Source organism: Felis catus, chromosome C1 (genome assembly GCF_018350175.1).
Source record: "Felis catus isolate Fca126 chromosome C1, F.catus_Fca126_mat1.0, whole genome shotgun sequence".
NCBI lineage: Eukaryota > Metazoa > Chordata > Mammalia > Carnivora > Felidae > Felis > Felis catus.
Genome location: NC_058375.1, coordinates 121,319,077 through 121,336,857, shown reverse-complemented (window position 1 = coordinate 121,336,857; position 17,781 = coordinate 121,319,077). Strand labels below are relative to the sequence as shown.

General features: G+C 35.6%; 1 long non-coding RNA gene across 1 annotated transcript; it reads right to left on the bottom strand.

The window, feature by feature from the left end:
• Nucleotides 1-6,846: 6,846 nt before the first annotated feature.
• Nucleotides 6,847-15,157, bottom strand: LOC123379114. The gene is made up of 4 exons (XR_006583112.1): nucleotides 13,906-15,157; nucleotides 13,310-13,399; nucleotides 11,618-11,716; nucleotides 6,847-7,365 (listed from the first exon to the last, which is right to left on the bottom strand). It is a non-coding gene; the product is annotated as an uncharacterized LOC123379114 (long non-coding RNA).
• Nucleotides 15,158-17,781: the final 2,624 nt, after the last annotated feature.

Below are 17,781 nucleotides of genomic sequence, written 5' to 3'. Positions count from 1 at the left end.
CTGAGGGCAATTATAAAATCAACAAAATTTATCAGAATATTTGTGTTTATAGATTTTAAAGACTGTTAATTCACCCTTGCCTATTGGTGAGTAGAATATATGATACTGGAATTACAAGAACCATAATAGGGTAAAAAACGTAGGAACTAATAGGGTAAATTATATTTTTAATTAGGGCTGTACCTGCCTGTTAAAACCATTCTCTAATAAATTAGCATGTTCAATATTCCCATTACAAATGGCATTTGCACTTATACATCATAACGTGACGTAAAAGTATCTTCATTTCACTCACCATGTGCTTATAGCAAAATGACATGGGACTATGTTATGGACCATTCTGTGTGAGAGTTTGCCTGAAAACTGTTTTATACCTTAGCTTATATAACAAGTATAGCATTCCATAATTAAAGTTTTATTCTTATATTTATTTTTTGCCACTAAAATATTTTTTCATAAAATAAATAAAGGTCCAAAAATTATACAGAAGATATCTAGGCATTTCACTGAAGTAAGTAGACTGTAACCTATTGAATGGTGTATAGTGCATCTAAAATTCTTTGTAATTATTTCTCCTTCCCTTTTTTGTTTGCTAATGGATTTACTGGGGTTGAAATGATAGAGTGAATAGATTATAATATTCATAATTCCTACATCAATGTACTAGTCTCCCTCCACTAATCATCTCATCTTACTGTGTTTCTTGGCTCTAGATATCACTCCCTTAAAACACGTGAAAAAGTAATGTATTATATTATCATAATTACCCCAACTTTAATCATTCTTTCGTTCTGGGAATTTCCTTGTGGGAAAGAATTAGTTGTCATGAATGAGATGGTATATATATAAATGTAGGATAATCTGCTCCTACTTTTCAGACTGAAAAATAGGAGAGAATATAGCCCTTTCTTTAGATGATCAGTCTGAGAAGTCTTCTGAAATATAAGGCTAAAGTCTTTGGGCTTTAAGTGGAACAGCCAAAATTGGTTATTATTTTTTTCAACATAGTTTACTTCATCCCAATCAGTAAACACTGTGATAGGCATTGGAAATATATTGATATAGGTAGGTAGATATAGATAGATACGGATATAGATAGATATATAGATAAATACACAAACACACACACACATACACATAAACATATATAATCTTCCTTCAGAATTAAAAAGGGGAACTTCTGTGTCCTTTGATATTTGACATTGTTTGGGTTTTGGTAGTTTGTGTCTTTCAAGGAATAAGTCTTATTCATCTCAGTTATCAAATACAGATTTGAGGGCCTGAAACTGTTCATCTTATTCTCTTATTATCATGATAATACCCATGGACTCAGTAGTGATTTTCTGTCTTTCCTTTCTGAAATTGGCAATTTGTGTCTTCCCTTTTTTATCTTGGTTACTCTGGCTAGATTTTTATTAATTTTATTGATGTTTTCAAAGAATCAGCCTTTGATTTTATTGATTTTTTTTCTATTTCCTGCTTTTCAATCTCATTCATTGGGCTCTAATTTTAATTATTTCTTTTAGTCTTCTAGCTTCAGGATTAAATTATGTTTTTTTCCTTCTAGTTACTTAAGGTAAAAGCATAGAGTGTTTTTTATTAATTTTAGAGTGTTTTTCTTTTCCAATATATGAATTGAATGCTATGATGGAGGGAGCACCCAAATATATAAACCAATTAATAACAAACACAAAGAAACTTATTGATAATAATACAATAATAGTAGGGGATATTAATACCCCACTTACATCAATGGGCATATTATTTAAGCAGAAAATCAACAAGGAAACAATGGCTTTGAATGACACACTGGACTGGATGGACTTAACAGACGTATTCAGAACATTTCATCCTAAAGCAGTAGAACATACATTCTTTTCAAGTGCACATGGAGCATTCTCCAGAATAAACCACAAACTGGGTCACAAATCAACCCTCAATAAGTACAAAAAGATTGAAATCAGAAAATGCATATTTTCTGACCACAACACTATGAAACTTGAAGTCAACAACAAGAAAAAAAATTGGAAAGATCACAAATACATGGAGGTTAAGAACATCCTACTGAAAAATGGATAGGTTAATTAGTAAATTGAAGAAGAAAAAAATGTGGAAGCAAATGAAAATGAAAACCTGACAGTCCAAAATCTTTGGGATGCAGCAAAATCGGTCCTAAGAGGGAAGTATATTGCAATACAGGCTACCTCAAGAAGCAAGAAGCAAGTCTTAAATACACAACCTAACTTTGCATGTAAAAGAGCTAGAAAAGGAACAGCAAATAAAGTCAAAAGACAGCAGAAGATGGGAAATAATAAAGATTACAGCAGAAATAAATGATATAAAAACAAAAAAAATGAAACAGTTATCAAAAATATCCCAAAAACACAAGTACAAGGCCAGATGGCTTCCCAGGGGAATTCTACCAGACATTTAAGGAAAAGTTAATACATATTCTTCTCAAACTGTTCCAAAAAAAAAAAAAAATAGAAATGGAAGGAGAACTGCCAAATTCATTCCACAAGGCCAGCATTACCTCTATTCCCAAGACACAGACCCCACTTAAAAGGAGAATTATGGGCCAACATCCCTGGTGAAGATGGATGCAAAATATCTCAACAAGATACTAGAAAGTCAGTCCACAGTACATTAAAAGAATTATTCACCATGATCAAGTGGGATTTTCCGGGCTGTAGGGGTGGTTTAATATTCACAAATCAATCAACATGATACACTACATTAATAAAAGAAAGGATAAGAATCATATGATCCTCTCAATAGATGCAGAAAAAGCATTTGACAAAATACAGCATCCATTCTTAATAAAAACCATCAACAAAGTAGGAATAGATGGAATATACCACAACATCATAAAGCCCATATACAAAAGACCCACAGATAGTATCATCCTCAATGGGGAAAGAATGAGAGCTATTCCCCTATGGTCAGGAACAAAACAGGGATGTCCACTCTCACCATTACTATTTAACATAGTCCTGAAAGTCTTAGTCTCAGCAGTCAGATGACAAAAAGAAATAAAACGCATCCAGCTCAGCAACAAACAAGTCTAACTTTCACTATTTAGAGATGATACGATACTCTCTGTAGAAAACCCAAAAGACTCCGCCAAAAAAATTTCTAGAATACATGAATTCTGCAGACTCACAGAATATAAGATCATTGTATGGAAATCTGTTGTGTTTCTATACACAAATAGTGAATCAACAGAAAAATATATCAAAGAATCAATTCCATTTACAACTGCACCAAAAACTGTAAGATACCTAGGAATAAACCTTACAAAAGAGATGAAAGGTCTGTTCTTTGAAAACTATAGAAAAGTTATGAAAGAAATTGAAGAGGAACACAAAAATAAATGGAAAAGCATTCCATTCTCATGGATTGGAAGAAACAAAAATTGTTAAAATATCTATACTACCCAAAGCAATTGACACATTTACTGAAATCCCTATCAAAATACCACCAGCATTTTTCACAGAGCGAGAGCAAACAATTCTAAAACTTTTATGGAGCCACAAAAGACCCTGAGTAGCCAAAGAAATCCTGAAAAAGAAAAGCAAAGCTGGAGGCATCATGATTCTGGACTTCAAGCTATATTACAAAGCTATAGTCATCAAGACAGTATTGTACTCCCACAAGAACAGATACATAGATCAATGGAACAGAGTAGAAAACCCAGAAATGTCCCCACAACTATATGGTCAACTAATCTTTGACAAAGGAGGAAAGAATATCCAATGGAAAAAAGACAGTCTTTTCAACAAATGGTGTTGGGAAAACTGGACAGCAACATACAGAAGAATGAAACTGGACTACTCCCTTAAATTCAAAATGGATGAAAGTTCTAAATATGAGGCAGGAAGCCATCAAAATCCTAGAGGATAATACATGCAGCAACCTCTTTGACCTCAGCCATAGTAACTTCTTATTACACATGTCTCTGGAGGCAAAGAAAGCAAAAGCAAAAATGAAGTATTTGGACCTCATCAATATAAAAAGCTTCTACACAGTGAAGGAACCAATCAACAAAAATAAAAGGCAGCCTACAGAATGGGAGAAGATATTTGCAAATGACATATCTGATAAGGGGTTACTATCCAAAATCTATGAAGAACTTATCAAACTCAGCACCCAAAACATAAATAATCCGGTTAAGAAATGGACAAAAAACATGAATAGACGTTTTCCAAAGAAACATACAAATGGCTAATAGACATATGAAAAAGATGTTCAGCATCACTCATCATCAGGGAAATACATATCAAAACCACAGTGAAATACCACCTCAGCCATGTCAAAATGGCTAAAATTAACAGTATAGGAAACAACAGATGTTGGCAAGAATGAGGAGAAACGGTAACCCTCTTACACCATTGATGGGAATGCAAACTTGTGCAGCCACTTCGGAGAACAGTATGAAAGTTCCCCAAAAAGTTAAAAATAGAACTACCCTATGATCCAGCATTTGTACTACTAGGTATTTACCCAAAGGATACAAAAATACAAAGGGGTGTATGCACCCTGATATTTATAGCAGCATTATCAACAATAGCCAAACCAGATGTCCATCAGGCTGATGAATGCATAAAGAAGATGTGGGGTGTGTGTGTGTGTGTGTGTGTGTGTGTGTGTGTGTGTGTGTGTGTAGAATATGACTCAGCCATCAAAAAGAATGAAATTTTGCCATTTGCGATGATGTGGATGGAGCCAAGGGAAATAAATCAGAGAAAGACAAATACCATGTGATTTCACTTTTATGTGGAACTTAAGAAATAAAACAGATGAACATACTGTAGGGAGACAAAAAGAGGGAGACAAACCATAAGAACATTTAACCATAGAGAAGAAACTAAGGGTTGATAGATGGAGGTGGGTGGGAGATGGGCTAAATGGGTGATGGGTGTTAAGGAGGGCACTTGTGATGAGCACTGGCTGTTATATGTAAGTGATGAATTACTAAATTCTACACCTGAAACCAATATTACAATATATGTTAACTAACTCGAAGTTAAATAGAAATTTGAAAAAGAAAAAAAGGAATGCTAACAAAAGCCTTTTTTTATGGAGAACATTTTGGATGTATTTTGCAGTGGTTATCTTTCCTCTCTCTGTTCCAGAGCCATGAGGGAATCTTTCTCGATTCTTTATCATCAGAACCTAGTAGAGTTCTTAGGGGTAAAATCCACGAAATTGTGAGGGTTGACTATGGCTGCAGCCCCCAGGAGGTTTTTAGCCTCATGTTGGTCCATAGTCCTCTAGCAATTCACTCAGATTAAGGTATGCATCCCTCTAGTTCATGGCTCCAAGAAAGCATATCTTGACTGTAACTCTGGATTCGCCTGCTTCCAGATTTCCCAGTGACAATTTACCTTGAGATCTCGGTTTTTTGACTAATCAAAGAAAAGTCATTAATTGTTTTCAATCAGCAGTTTTCTTGTAAGGATGGGAGTGACAGATTCAAAGCTCTTTTACATGTTGTAGCTCCTTCTATTCAATTTTAACCTATTTGTTAATTATTTTGTTAATACCATATTTGTAGGAACACAATGTATGACCTGTCAATATAGAGACTGGAAAGAAGTGTATCCTCCTACAAGGAGATGATACTACTTAATAATTATAGGGGCGCCTGGGTGGCTTGGTCGGTTAAGCGTCCGACTTCAGCCAGGTCACGATCTCGCGGTCCGTGAGTTTGAGCCCCGCGTCGGGCTCTGGGCTGATGGCTCAGAGCCTGGAGCCTGTTTCCGATTCTGTGTCTCCCTCTCTCTCTGCCCCTCCCCCGTTCATGCTTTGTCTCTCTCTGTCCCAAAAATAAATAAACGTTGAAAAAAAAATTAAAAAAAAATAATTATGAACTGAAAATGGTCTTAATGGGCAATGTTCTTGGAATTAAATACAATCAGATACAAGTAGCCATGTTTTAAGGCTTATTACTCAGAAATTCACCTTTCTGTTCATTAGAGAAAATCTAAAATCACGTCCTTAAAATAGTATTCTGATAAATATCTTAATATTTTAATTTTAAAACCAAACGTATACATGTGTGTGGTAATAAATCAAATAATGAAGGAGAGATTTCTTCCCTGTTGACTCCTTGTCTTCTATTTCACTTCTTAGTTTTACAGCTCTGCTTTATTTTGACTCCCTAATTTCACAAGAGAACGTCAAATGTATCCTCAGTTTGATCAATTGCTAAACATAGCTCTACATTTGAAGGCAATGTAGTCTCACATTGTCTTGAATAGTGTACAAAAGCTCAGCTGAAAGAAACAAAATTTATGAAGGATTTTCTAAAGAGTATCAATTCATCTTTTTGTCTCCATGTCTGTAACATTGATCTCTTGCTTAACCCAAACTATCATGAGTGCAATATGTAAACAATGTTAGATAGGTATCCAGGAGAACTTCTTTCACTGGTTTGTATTTTGGTGAGATGTCATTAACTGTGTTGGGGGTTAGTGACCAGAAATAATACAACAAATCACATGGCTGTGGTCCTAAAATGATGCTTTTGAGGATGACCATTATGTTGCCTAATATCTTCTTCCTGAGGGCCAGATGAGAAATTATTTTTATCAGGACATTTTTTGAATCTCAAAAATTTGGTTTGGTTTCATCATATTTATACAGAGCCTATTCTGATGGCCTTTTCCACCTGGCTCCCATTACTGTGAAGATTGAAGTCAAATTTATACATTTCAAATCTATCAAGTATGTACACTCATAATTTCCAGTTCATTACCAGTCTCAATCAAGTCTTTACCTATTCTGCTGATATTTGCAAGTTTTTAAAATTGTGTTATTTTTAAAAGATATTTTGTCCAGCATTACTTCAAATTATAATCTAAAAAGCAGATAGATGTTCAAAAGTAATTTTAGTACATGTCAAGCATGGTAACTACTAAAATCTAAAATAGATGTATGTAATAAATATGGCAGGAGAAAAAAAAAAGACAGAAATAATCCCACTTGTTTTAGAGAAAGCCTGGGGAGGGTTTAAGCTGGAGAAGAATCTTAACAAATGAATAGGTTTCATAGGGCTGAAGAGGAAGGTGGGACATTTCTACCAAGCGTACATTTCCACCAAGGACACAATGAATGATAAAGGGAAGCACAAGTAAGAAAGTATTTATTAATTTTTTATTATGCCAGAAGCAACTGTGTAAATGGGAGAATAGCCCTAGTACAGCATGAACTGAAAAGGGGTCCATTTCCTTCTGAAGAATCACATCTAGCATAGTTCTCAGCCCACTGTGCTTGGTTGAACAAAAGCTGAATCGTAGGAGATTTTGAAACCATTTAGCTTGACATATTGAAACAGCAGTGTGGGACACTTAGTTCCACTCTCTGAAACATAACAAATAGTCATATCTAATGAGAATTGTTGAAGTTTCTTTATTGCTAGTGATAGAAATCTGAAAATGCTCAAATTAAAGTTGGTTTAGGTACTGGTTTCTTGATGTATTGCTAAAGTCCTCTTTTATTTGGTCTTGAACTACTACCAGTTGTGGAGGAAATAGTAAAGAAACAAATTTTTAAAAAAAGATAAAAAGCTGATAGCATCTTTAATTAGCTCCTCTTGTATTCTTTCCATGATGTATTATAAAAGCTTGTCCATTGTTAGACAAGATAAAGCTTTAAACACTCAATTCTAGAACATTTTAGCATACAAAAGTGATGAATTCATGACTATTGGGCAATCCTTCCTTTCTAAGATGGAAATATCTTCTAAGACAAGGTTGGCATAGTGTGCAGATAGAGATCAGTACAATTTGAAGAACTGGTCATTTGTCACTTGTCAAGTAATGTACATATTGACATACATTAACTCATGTAATTCTCACCTATAATTCTGAGAGTGTGAAATGAGTAATTCTGATTTATAGGTAGAGAAATGGATCCCGAGAAGAGAAGTGATTTGCTTGGCATCACACAGCTGGTGGGTGGTAGAACAGTGATTTGAACCTTCTTCAGCTAACTCATTTTCCAAAGAAGCTACACCTAGAACCCAGGATGTTCAATCACATGCCCGTAATGAGGGACAGAGCCAAGCTCAATGCTTTGATCAGATGATTTGCTATCATGGAAGACTTGAGAACAGATCTGAATACAGGATCCATGGGTTTGGTGTCTCTATTATTGTTACTATCTGGAAAGAGAAACTGACTTTAGCTATCTTAAGCAAAAAAAAAAAAAAAAATCTTGTTAGAATGAGAAATGACTTGCCAATAACTAGTAGACCATTTTGCATTTGATCTTAAATATTTAATTGATGTTAGGCACTCCTGAGTGGCTAAGTCAGTTAAGAATCCGGCTGATCTCGCAGTTGGTGAGATCAAACCCTATGTCGATCTACGCTGTCAGTACAGAGCCTGCTTGGGATTCTCTCTCTCACCCTCTCTCTCTGACCTTCTCCTACTCCCTCTCTCTCTCTCTCCCCCACTCTCGCTCTCTTTTAAATAAACATTTAAGAAAAACAATTGATGTTAAAAAAAAACCTATTCAAAGTAATTGAAAGGAAGTATGTTTAAACCTAATTGATTAGTGTTCTCTTTCTAATTTGGCTTTCTTTTATTTCTTTCTAGAGTATTCGATTGTTGTTCAGCTATTCTTTATGTGATTGTGTGTGTTTGCCACTTTCTTTTTTACAGTTTTGGAATGTCAGTGGGTTGAGTGGCAGAAAAATTGTGACATAAAAGAGGGTAGAATCATAAACATCTGTTATCAAGTTTTTAATTTAGTATCATACCATTATAATTTTATGTATTCTGAATTAGGTAAGGAAATCATTGTTTCCCTTCCACTTCCTGATGACCTGTCTGAAAAAACTCTTTTTTTCTTTTCTTTTTTTTTTTTAATTTATTATTGAGAGACAGAGAGAGACAGAGCATGAGCATGGGAGGGGCAGAGAGAGGAGGAGGCACAGAACCCAAAGCAGGCTCCAGGCTCTGAGCTGTCAGCACAGAGCTCAATTCGGGGCTCAAACTCACAAACTGCGAGATCATGACCTGAGCCGAAGTCGGACACTTAACCGACTGAGCCACCCAGGCACCCCTTATTTTCTTAACATGTAAACATTTCATTTAACATGTAAAACATTTCATTTTCCACATCCATTTTCCCTCTGAAAAAAAATAGCGCACAATATTTACAGTATACAAAAAAATGAAAAATAAACATATAAAAAAAATACTTGGATCTACCACGTAGCTTAGAACACAGCATTAGCAATAGAGTTGAAACTAGTCCTGGGCATTTCTCTCCTATCTCACATATTCCCTTTCCTCTGGATTCAATTTTGTCCCACATTAGTCCCAAATTTTGTGGTTACTAGGACCATGAATTAATATACACTTTTATGTTGTGTGTGTCTCAATACAATCTATAAAATTGTCCACATTTGTTCTAAATGAATCATCTCATCACAGTGTCTATGAGCACCTATGTACTACCCTCTCTGCTGGAACTTACATTAAGATTGTTTTGTCAATACGAATAATCTAAAACAAGACCTAGTGAAGATTTTAACTTTCACTATTTATTAGTGGACTCCTGCATCTTTTTTGTTTTTACTAACCATACTTGTTTCTCCTCATCTCAATTGTCTATTCATATTTCTGATATTTTCTAATGTAAATTTTAAAACTGTTTTTATAGAAATCTTTTTAAAAATTATTTATATTTTAGTCATTGTTACTGTATATACTACAGATCTTTCCTTTGGGCTAAGACTTGTCTTTTCATCTCTCCATGGTGGTTTTAGATAAATAGTTTTCTTGTTATTGTTATTTTGGTAATGCATTTTTTTCAGTTTTAATAAAATTAACTATATCAGTCAGTTCTTCTATAGCATATGTTCTTTTGCATCTGTTTTAAAAAGGCTATATCAAAAGATAATGATTGTATCTAAAATGTTTTAAAGTATTGCTTTTCATATTTGAGGTTTTCATGCACACAAAATTGATTTGTATGATACTGTGAGATAGTGTGAAGGGGAAGACTCAATATAGCTTTTTTTTTCCTATGTGAATATCCAATTATTCCAGGATCATTTGTCATAGAGACTATCATTTCTAGAGTAATTGCAACACCACCTCTGTCATGTATCAAGTTCCCTCTCCTGTGTAGGTCTGCTTCAGGACCCCAGTTCTGTTCCACTGGTTGGATTCTTTTCACATACATGTTCATTTTCCTGTCAGATGATTTCTGTTCGGGCATTTATCCTTTCTAATGTTATCCATTTGAACTTCTTACTTTCCTCTATAAATATTTCATATAATTTTTGTACAGTGGGTTTACGTAGTAATCTCCATTTTTATTTTATGATCCTGTTTTCTGTTAGATTTTGCATTTTAATTTTTACTCACACTTTATGAGACCATTGACTCTTTAAATGCTATTTTTATGGGGACAAACCCATAGTGTTCATGAGGATTTAGCTTGTAAATGTTTCCCCCATAACCAGGAACCCATTATTAATTCCAATTATTTAAATTAATTTAATTAAAAATAAAACTAAATTCCTTTTCTATTAAAAACAATTAGCATACTCCAAAGCCTATATTCTCGATTATTTTTGGAAATTAATGGCAATTAGACATGCTGTAAAGTTTAAACATTTACAGTAAATTAGGCAACATCACTGCGGCAAAAGGCAGTCTAAGATAAAGTGTTAATTATCTCCAAAGAGATAGAATAGCATTTTTATGATAACGATTTGCATCTGACTAATATAATTGAATTTTGTATCTCAACCATCTCTTGAATTAAGGGGAAAACTATCATTTAAAAATTATCACGGCCCTACTGGTAATCCTGATAATCTTCCTATCCCCTGAGATATCTCTAAAAACACTGGAAAATAGAACTTTCTTCAAATACGTTTCTGTGATGCTACTGAAGCTGATTATAAAAGAAAAAATAGGTTTATAAACTTTTGGTATTTTTGTCCCTATATTATTAATAAGGTATTACTTTTATCTAAAGAGTAAATGCAAGATTATGCAATTCTATAACATCAATGATAATAATTAGTCAATGACGCTAAACTTGGGGGGCACCTGGATGGCTCAGTCAGAGTATCCAACTCTTGATCTCAGCTCGGGTCTTGATCTCAGAGTTGTGGTTTAAGCCCTGAACATGCTCTTCACTGGGCATGAAGACTACTTAAATAAAGTAAGTAAGTAAGTAAGCAAGTAAAACAAAGAGGGTATACTTGTAGCTAGAGCTGTGGCGAGTATCATGTTTTTTAGCAATCTCATAACTTCCCTTACCTGAATCCTCTGCCTGCCTAGGTAACTGAACAAGTAGGGTATTGATCAGTGGAATATTGACTGCAATAAAAACCAAGAAATCTGGATCCAGACCCTATTATTCTCTGAGTGAGGCAAAATACACGTAATAACCTAGATTGAGTCTTAGTATCCTCTAAGATATAATGAAGACCTATAAATGAATAAAATAATTGTTATGAATGTCAAAATATCTAATATTAACAAATATTTCAAATATAAACACTGTATGTTTAAAAGTCAATAAATAATAAATATATCAATAAATGCAAATCATGGTAATTAATAATACCAATATATAGTAGTACCTAATCATTATCTGCCAAATGTGGGAATGATGACCAAGGGAACTATGTTTGCTTCAGTAGTCTTTCTCAAAATTCACTTGAAAACATGAGAAAACATACCTGCAAAGAAGCAAGAAAATTACTTTAGCTGTAGATACCAAGATATTAAGAATACTTACACAGAGGGAGGCATATTATAAGAGACTCCTAAATACAGAGAACAAACTAAAGATTGCCGGAAGGGAAGTGGGTTGGGAGATGGGCTAAATGGGTGATGGGCATTAAGGAGGGCATTTGGTGGGATGAGCACTGGGTGTTTTTAAAGTTTATTTACTGATTTTTTTTTTAGCAATAGCAGGGGAAGGGAAGAGAGAGAGAGAGAGAGAGAGAGAGAGAGAGAGAGAGAGAGAATCCCAAGCAGATTCTGTGACAACAGTGCAGAGCCAGATGTGGGGCTCAATCTCAGGAACCATGAGATCATCACCTGAGCCGAAATACCAAACACAATGCACTGAACATAGTAACTATTCAATAAGAATAAAAGATACTTTTTTGTTTCTTATATTGCTGTGACCAGCCCTGTTGGTCACTATTTAGTTAAAATTAATAAAAATTAGGGGTGCCTGAGTGGCTCAGTCAGTTGAGCATCCAACTTCGGCTCAGGTCATGATCTCAAGGTTTGTGAGTTTGAGCTCTGCATTGGGCTCTGTGCTGACAGCTCAGAGCCTGGAGCCTGTTTTGGATTCTGTATCTCCCTCTTTCTCTGCCCCTCCCCTGCTCATGCTCTGTCGCTCTCTGCCTCTCAAAAATAAATAAACATAATAAAAAAATAAAAATTAAAAAACTAATAAAAATTAAAAAAATAGTAAACATAATTTAAATAGATGAACTCTGTGAGAAGTTATGGTTTCCTCGATATTTGCAAAGTCTATTCTTACCTTCCCCTCTATCCCTTTGTTTTTCTTCCTAAGGAACTTGCTTTAGAAAAGTAGAAATCACAAAAGGCCACCAGAGTGAAGTTAAAATTAATACCTTCCCCTTATTGAAATCTAAGATATCGTTGTTGGTAATGATTCAATTTATCCTATCCTTCTTAATTTGATTAAACCACTTCTCAGCAAAATGTCTTCCTTTACTGAGCACCCACTTCACCATGGGGGTGAGACAGAATGAGTGCCATCCCTCTTTGTCACCAGGTACCAGATACTCAGCAAAGTTCCTCAGGATTTATGAATTCTAGATAAGTAAGCCATAAAAGATGTATTTCCCCTTTGATCCATCTTGAAGAGATTTACTCATTCACTTGTACTCCACATCACAAGAGTTGTGGACTCTATATCTTAATTAACATTTTAAAAACAAAAATAATACGAATTTGGCATTTTCCCATCCTTCTCTGTTTTATAATTGCAGTTCACTTTTTCTTATAACACTCCAGTTCTGCGAATACAGCCAATTTTCTTAAGTAATTAGGTTGTCTATTTTGGGTAAATATGCTACAGTGTGAGAATATGTAAAAGTCTCTGTGTGACTTGATATAAATTGTGTTAATTAAACACACTATTGTTTGAAGCAGTATCTTCTAAAAACAACCACGAGAGATTTGGTTTTCTCCACAGTAATCAGATTCTAGTGCTTGGAAGACTTGAGCCTAATGAGCTCTAGGCACTATCATCAAGTGAAGATTTTAAGTTTCCAGTGACCAGGACCCACTGTGGGGCAGAGATGAGGCCAGAGGTCAATTGCAGTTGTCAGTGCCACTCTACAAGACGGTCATCAGTGGAGATAACGCTGAAGACAGAGCTGAGGAAAGAGAAGTAAATGTTTACCCAGTACATACTGCAAATTACAAGTAAGGCCATGCACTAGATGAAATACCTGACATCTCTTTTATAAGCAGCTCCTCACTGATATAGGGACACATTTTCCCTAAAGATGGCTAACTTGAACTCAAAGTAACTTAGAGAAGGTGACAGGCTAAAGTTAAAATAGCTGCATTTGAATGTACATTTGTACGACTCCAGAATACCAGCACTTTCGAAGATACCAAGGTCTCCAGTAGGTCAGAAGAAAGGATACAGAAAGCTTATACAACTGGATGGGACTTTCTTATGGAAAACAATACAAAATTATGAAAGGTAAATTAAATGTGGGGCCTGGAGAAGGCACCCATGAAAATAAGTAGCTCTGAAGATTCCTGTTCGAAGTATTGTTGCATTCTAAAACACTGCAAATATTTAGTTGCCTAAATTAATTACTATTATCTTTGCATTTCTGGGGTATCTTAGGGTTGGCTAGGAAGTACTTACTTAGCATTCCTTATGTAGTTAGAATTAGGTGCCAGGCGAGGCTGGAGGCATCCAGGCACTTGATTAGCTAAGCAGCCAAGGTGACTCATTCACATAACTGGCAGTTCAGGCTAGCTGACTGTCTACTCAGTGTTTAGCTGGGGCTGTTGGCCATGATCTTATCTGGGGCTGCATGTGGCTTGTGCTTCTCATTGTATGGCAGCTGGGACCAGAGGTGTTGTATCACAAGACACACTTTCCAATAAATATGGAGCAGATTTTGCCAATCCTTTCAAAGAGTTTCCCAGAGTTGCAGAGTATTGCTTCTGCTGCGTTCTGCTGGGTAAGCAGTCACCAGGCAAGTCTAGATTAAAGAAAAGGGAAATGAACTCCATCTCCCAATGTGGGGAACATGACAGAATCTGTAGCTATCTCCAGTCCACCTCTGCCAAGCAGATAGAATCCTACCAAAGAGATTTGTAGAGCACTCTAGACTTTCAACACTGGTAAACCTGAACAGACAAGTGAGTTGGTGTAAATACTGAGGTTTAAAATCACCTAACCAAGGCAAATAGGAAATCATATTACTTTCTGCCTTTCTTTTATCCTGATGCTGATGAAAGAAATAGAGAAAAGGATAAGGATGGAAATGTAAGAGGTTAATCTTTGAATGGAACCCCTGAGGAATGAGGGAATATTTTCAGATAGGGGATTCAAGATTTCCCATCACATTTATTTTATATTACATACAAGGAAACTGGCCAGGGTAAAGGAAGTGAATGGCTCAAAATTACACAAGTTAGTGACATATCAAATTAATTGTGGATTACCTAATCTTATAATTAAAGTGTGAAAAATCTTTAACTCTCTTTTTCATAAGAACTACAGTTTTACTTATGTAAATTTACCCAAATTTAAGTTTAACCACATGTAAAAAGTTAAGCCTATTGAGAATCTAGGTTTTTAGCTCATCTTAAACTGATCATAATGTAAGCTCCCCAATGAAAAAGAACATGTCTGCTTTACTCAAGTTTGAATCACTGGGATTTAGCACCATACCAGGCATGTGACATATAAGTACTAAATAACTATTGTTAAATATTGTTAAAAGAATAACTTAATAAAAATAAATTTCATGAATAAATTCATAAAAATTAGCTTTTACTATTTTGACTTTCTCAAATGCCTTAAATGATAAGGTAACTGTGTATCCAATGTATATCCCAAATTATCAGTTAAGTTGTACTCTACGTATCTTGTTTCCTGTTTCCTACGTTTTTCCCTGGAAGTCTGCTAGTCTTAGAAGAAAGACATGTGAGGCCAAGCCATTTTCCTTGGTTCACAGACATGCATTCTGAGGCAGATATGTCCCAGTTGACCTGACACCTGTCAGCATGATAATAACTCTATATTATTGTATGTCACTGTTTTGGGGGGCGCTTTATTATGCAACAGTAGCTGACCAATAAAAATATGGGTTTTTCTTTGTTTTTGGTTATTTTTATTGGCTTATTTTTAATTTGTTAAGTTTTTGGTTTAAAAAAATTAGTAAAAAGAAATCATCCAAAAAGTTACCATTGAGTTTTGTTTAACACAGAGAATAAATTAATGGCATTATTCCATGCACCAAAATAAAGGACCCAAGAATGTCCAATAACCCAGGGAGTAGGGAAGATTCTTTTTTTTTCTTAATGTTTTTATTTATTTTTGAGACAGAGAGCATGAGCAGGGGAGGAGCAGAGAGAGAGGGAGACACAGAATCTGAAGCAGGCTCTGAGCTGTCAGCACAAAGTCCAACGCAGGGGTCGAACTCACAGACTGTGAGATCATGACCTGAGCTGAAGTCGGATGCTCAACCAACTGAGCAACCCAGGTGCCCCAGTAGGGAAGATTCTTAAAGCAAGATAGGAAACAGCTTATGACAAATATCCCCCACATTACAATTTATCTTTAGTTTAATCATTGGAAAATGTCTTAAAGTACTTTCTAGGATAATACAGGCAAATAAACTCATGTATTTAGTCTCTTGTTTCTTGTGCCCCCCTTCCATTTAAAATCTTATTTAAGTGACAGTGGGAACCATTAAGCTAAATATATAACGAGTCTCAGCATAGGTATCTGTGTTTTAAAGTTTTTATATCCAAAGAGTTTCAGAAGGTTTAGGTTTTCACTGAAGTGAACTTAGTAGTGATGTAAGGGAATATGCATTCACATAGTCATATTACTGTCAGGCTACTGAGGATAATTGAAGACTGAGGGCATTTTAGGTAAGAACAGAAAACTTAGTTCCAAGTTTCTGTATCCAAACACACATAGTGTCAACAGTTCAGCAGAATTGAGACCAGCATAGTGGCACCAATCCCCCTAATTCTCAAATATAAAAGCATGTCATGTAGCCTTCACAAGTCTTCTCCAGTCCCTAGGTGTATACCAGTAACAGGGAAATTCACTGGGGTTTGACGCTTTATGGTTAATGGAGAAAAATAGTAGTTACAAGGCAATGTTAGTGGATGGATGTTGATGAGAACAATTAATGCTGTAGATAAAATTAATAAGGGGCTGAGGGTAATAAATCAACATTAAATGTTACATGGAAAAACCAGAAATGTTTCTTGGCAGTATGTAAGGAGACTATCACCCCCTGCAATGAGAAGGCAGGAAAACCTCAGAACCAGTCCCAGGTCATAAACAAAATAGCCGTGAAACTCTAGAGAAGGTTGATTTTAGCCCCAGTAGGTCTGCTACCCCAAAATCAAGACTCTAGTTGGGAAGAAAGAGAACCCTAGAGTGTAAATGTAGGGACATCTGGGTCATGCACTTACAAGTCTTGACTTCCCAAGGCCATCAGTGATGAACCACTGTGCTATCCCCAGACTTGAAGGTGATTAGAGATCTTTCTCAATGTGTCCCGACTACCTTTTTGCCACTACATTGAAGCAACATAATGGAGTAATATAAATGCTTGGCCTTGAAAGGAGAAAAAGCACTGTATCACTGTATACTGAGTAACCTGTAGAACTAGCCAATATGTACAGGCAAAATTGGGAGTATATTTATGAGAATGAATTTTCAGACTTCTAGATCAAGGAAGTAAAACACAAAATGGGATATGACTGAGTTTGTTCATGTGGATCCCTTTTCCAGTGTATGAGATTTTACACTCTGCAAAGGACCCTTGGAGATAGCACTAACAAGTGGAAACCAGTGGAACATAGTAAGTGAAATGGAAATACCCCAAACACTGTGACAGATACTACAAGAAGGGATCAGAAGGCTCAGAGAATTAGTTATGCTAGAGTGGGTATATTATGCAAGGGTGGGATACCCAGAATATGACTATGCTCCTTGTAAGCAGTCCATTTACCAAAACAATAAAGAATGTATTGGTAGGAGAGACCCCAGCATCACTGAGAAGCCCCTCTGAAGTCCATAGCTGATAGTATGGGATGTATTTACATGAATCTAGGCTACAGTACAGCAATGGGAATGATAGGCTCACGAAAGGATAGAGGCTAAAATAAAGTTGGGCACAATTGCTTGTTGTTGTGAAAAAAAAAAAAGGAAGTCAAAGAGGAAGTCAGGAATCTGACATAGAGTTCATAGTACATGGTTTTCCCCTCAAAGCTGAAAACAAGTGATTCCATCTTCTACCTCTTAATTACTAACACAAAAGCATAGCACCACTTAGGTCTTTCTTGGTCCCAGAGACAGCATATCCCACACCTGGGAATATTTAGTGCCATATAAAGCTCTAGCTTTGTGTAGGGCCCAGAGGAAGTAAGGGCTTTGAAGCAAGTCTGGGTTGAGTCCAAAAGGTCTTACCATTTGGGCAGTGGACCCCCTGATATTAGAGATATCTGTGTTTGGAAAAGAAACCATGTAGAGTGTATGGCAAGT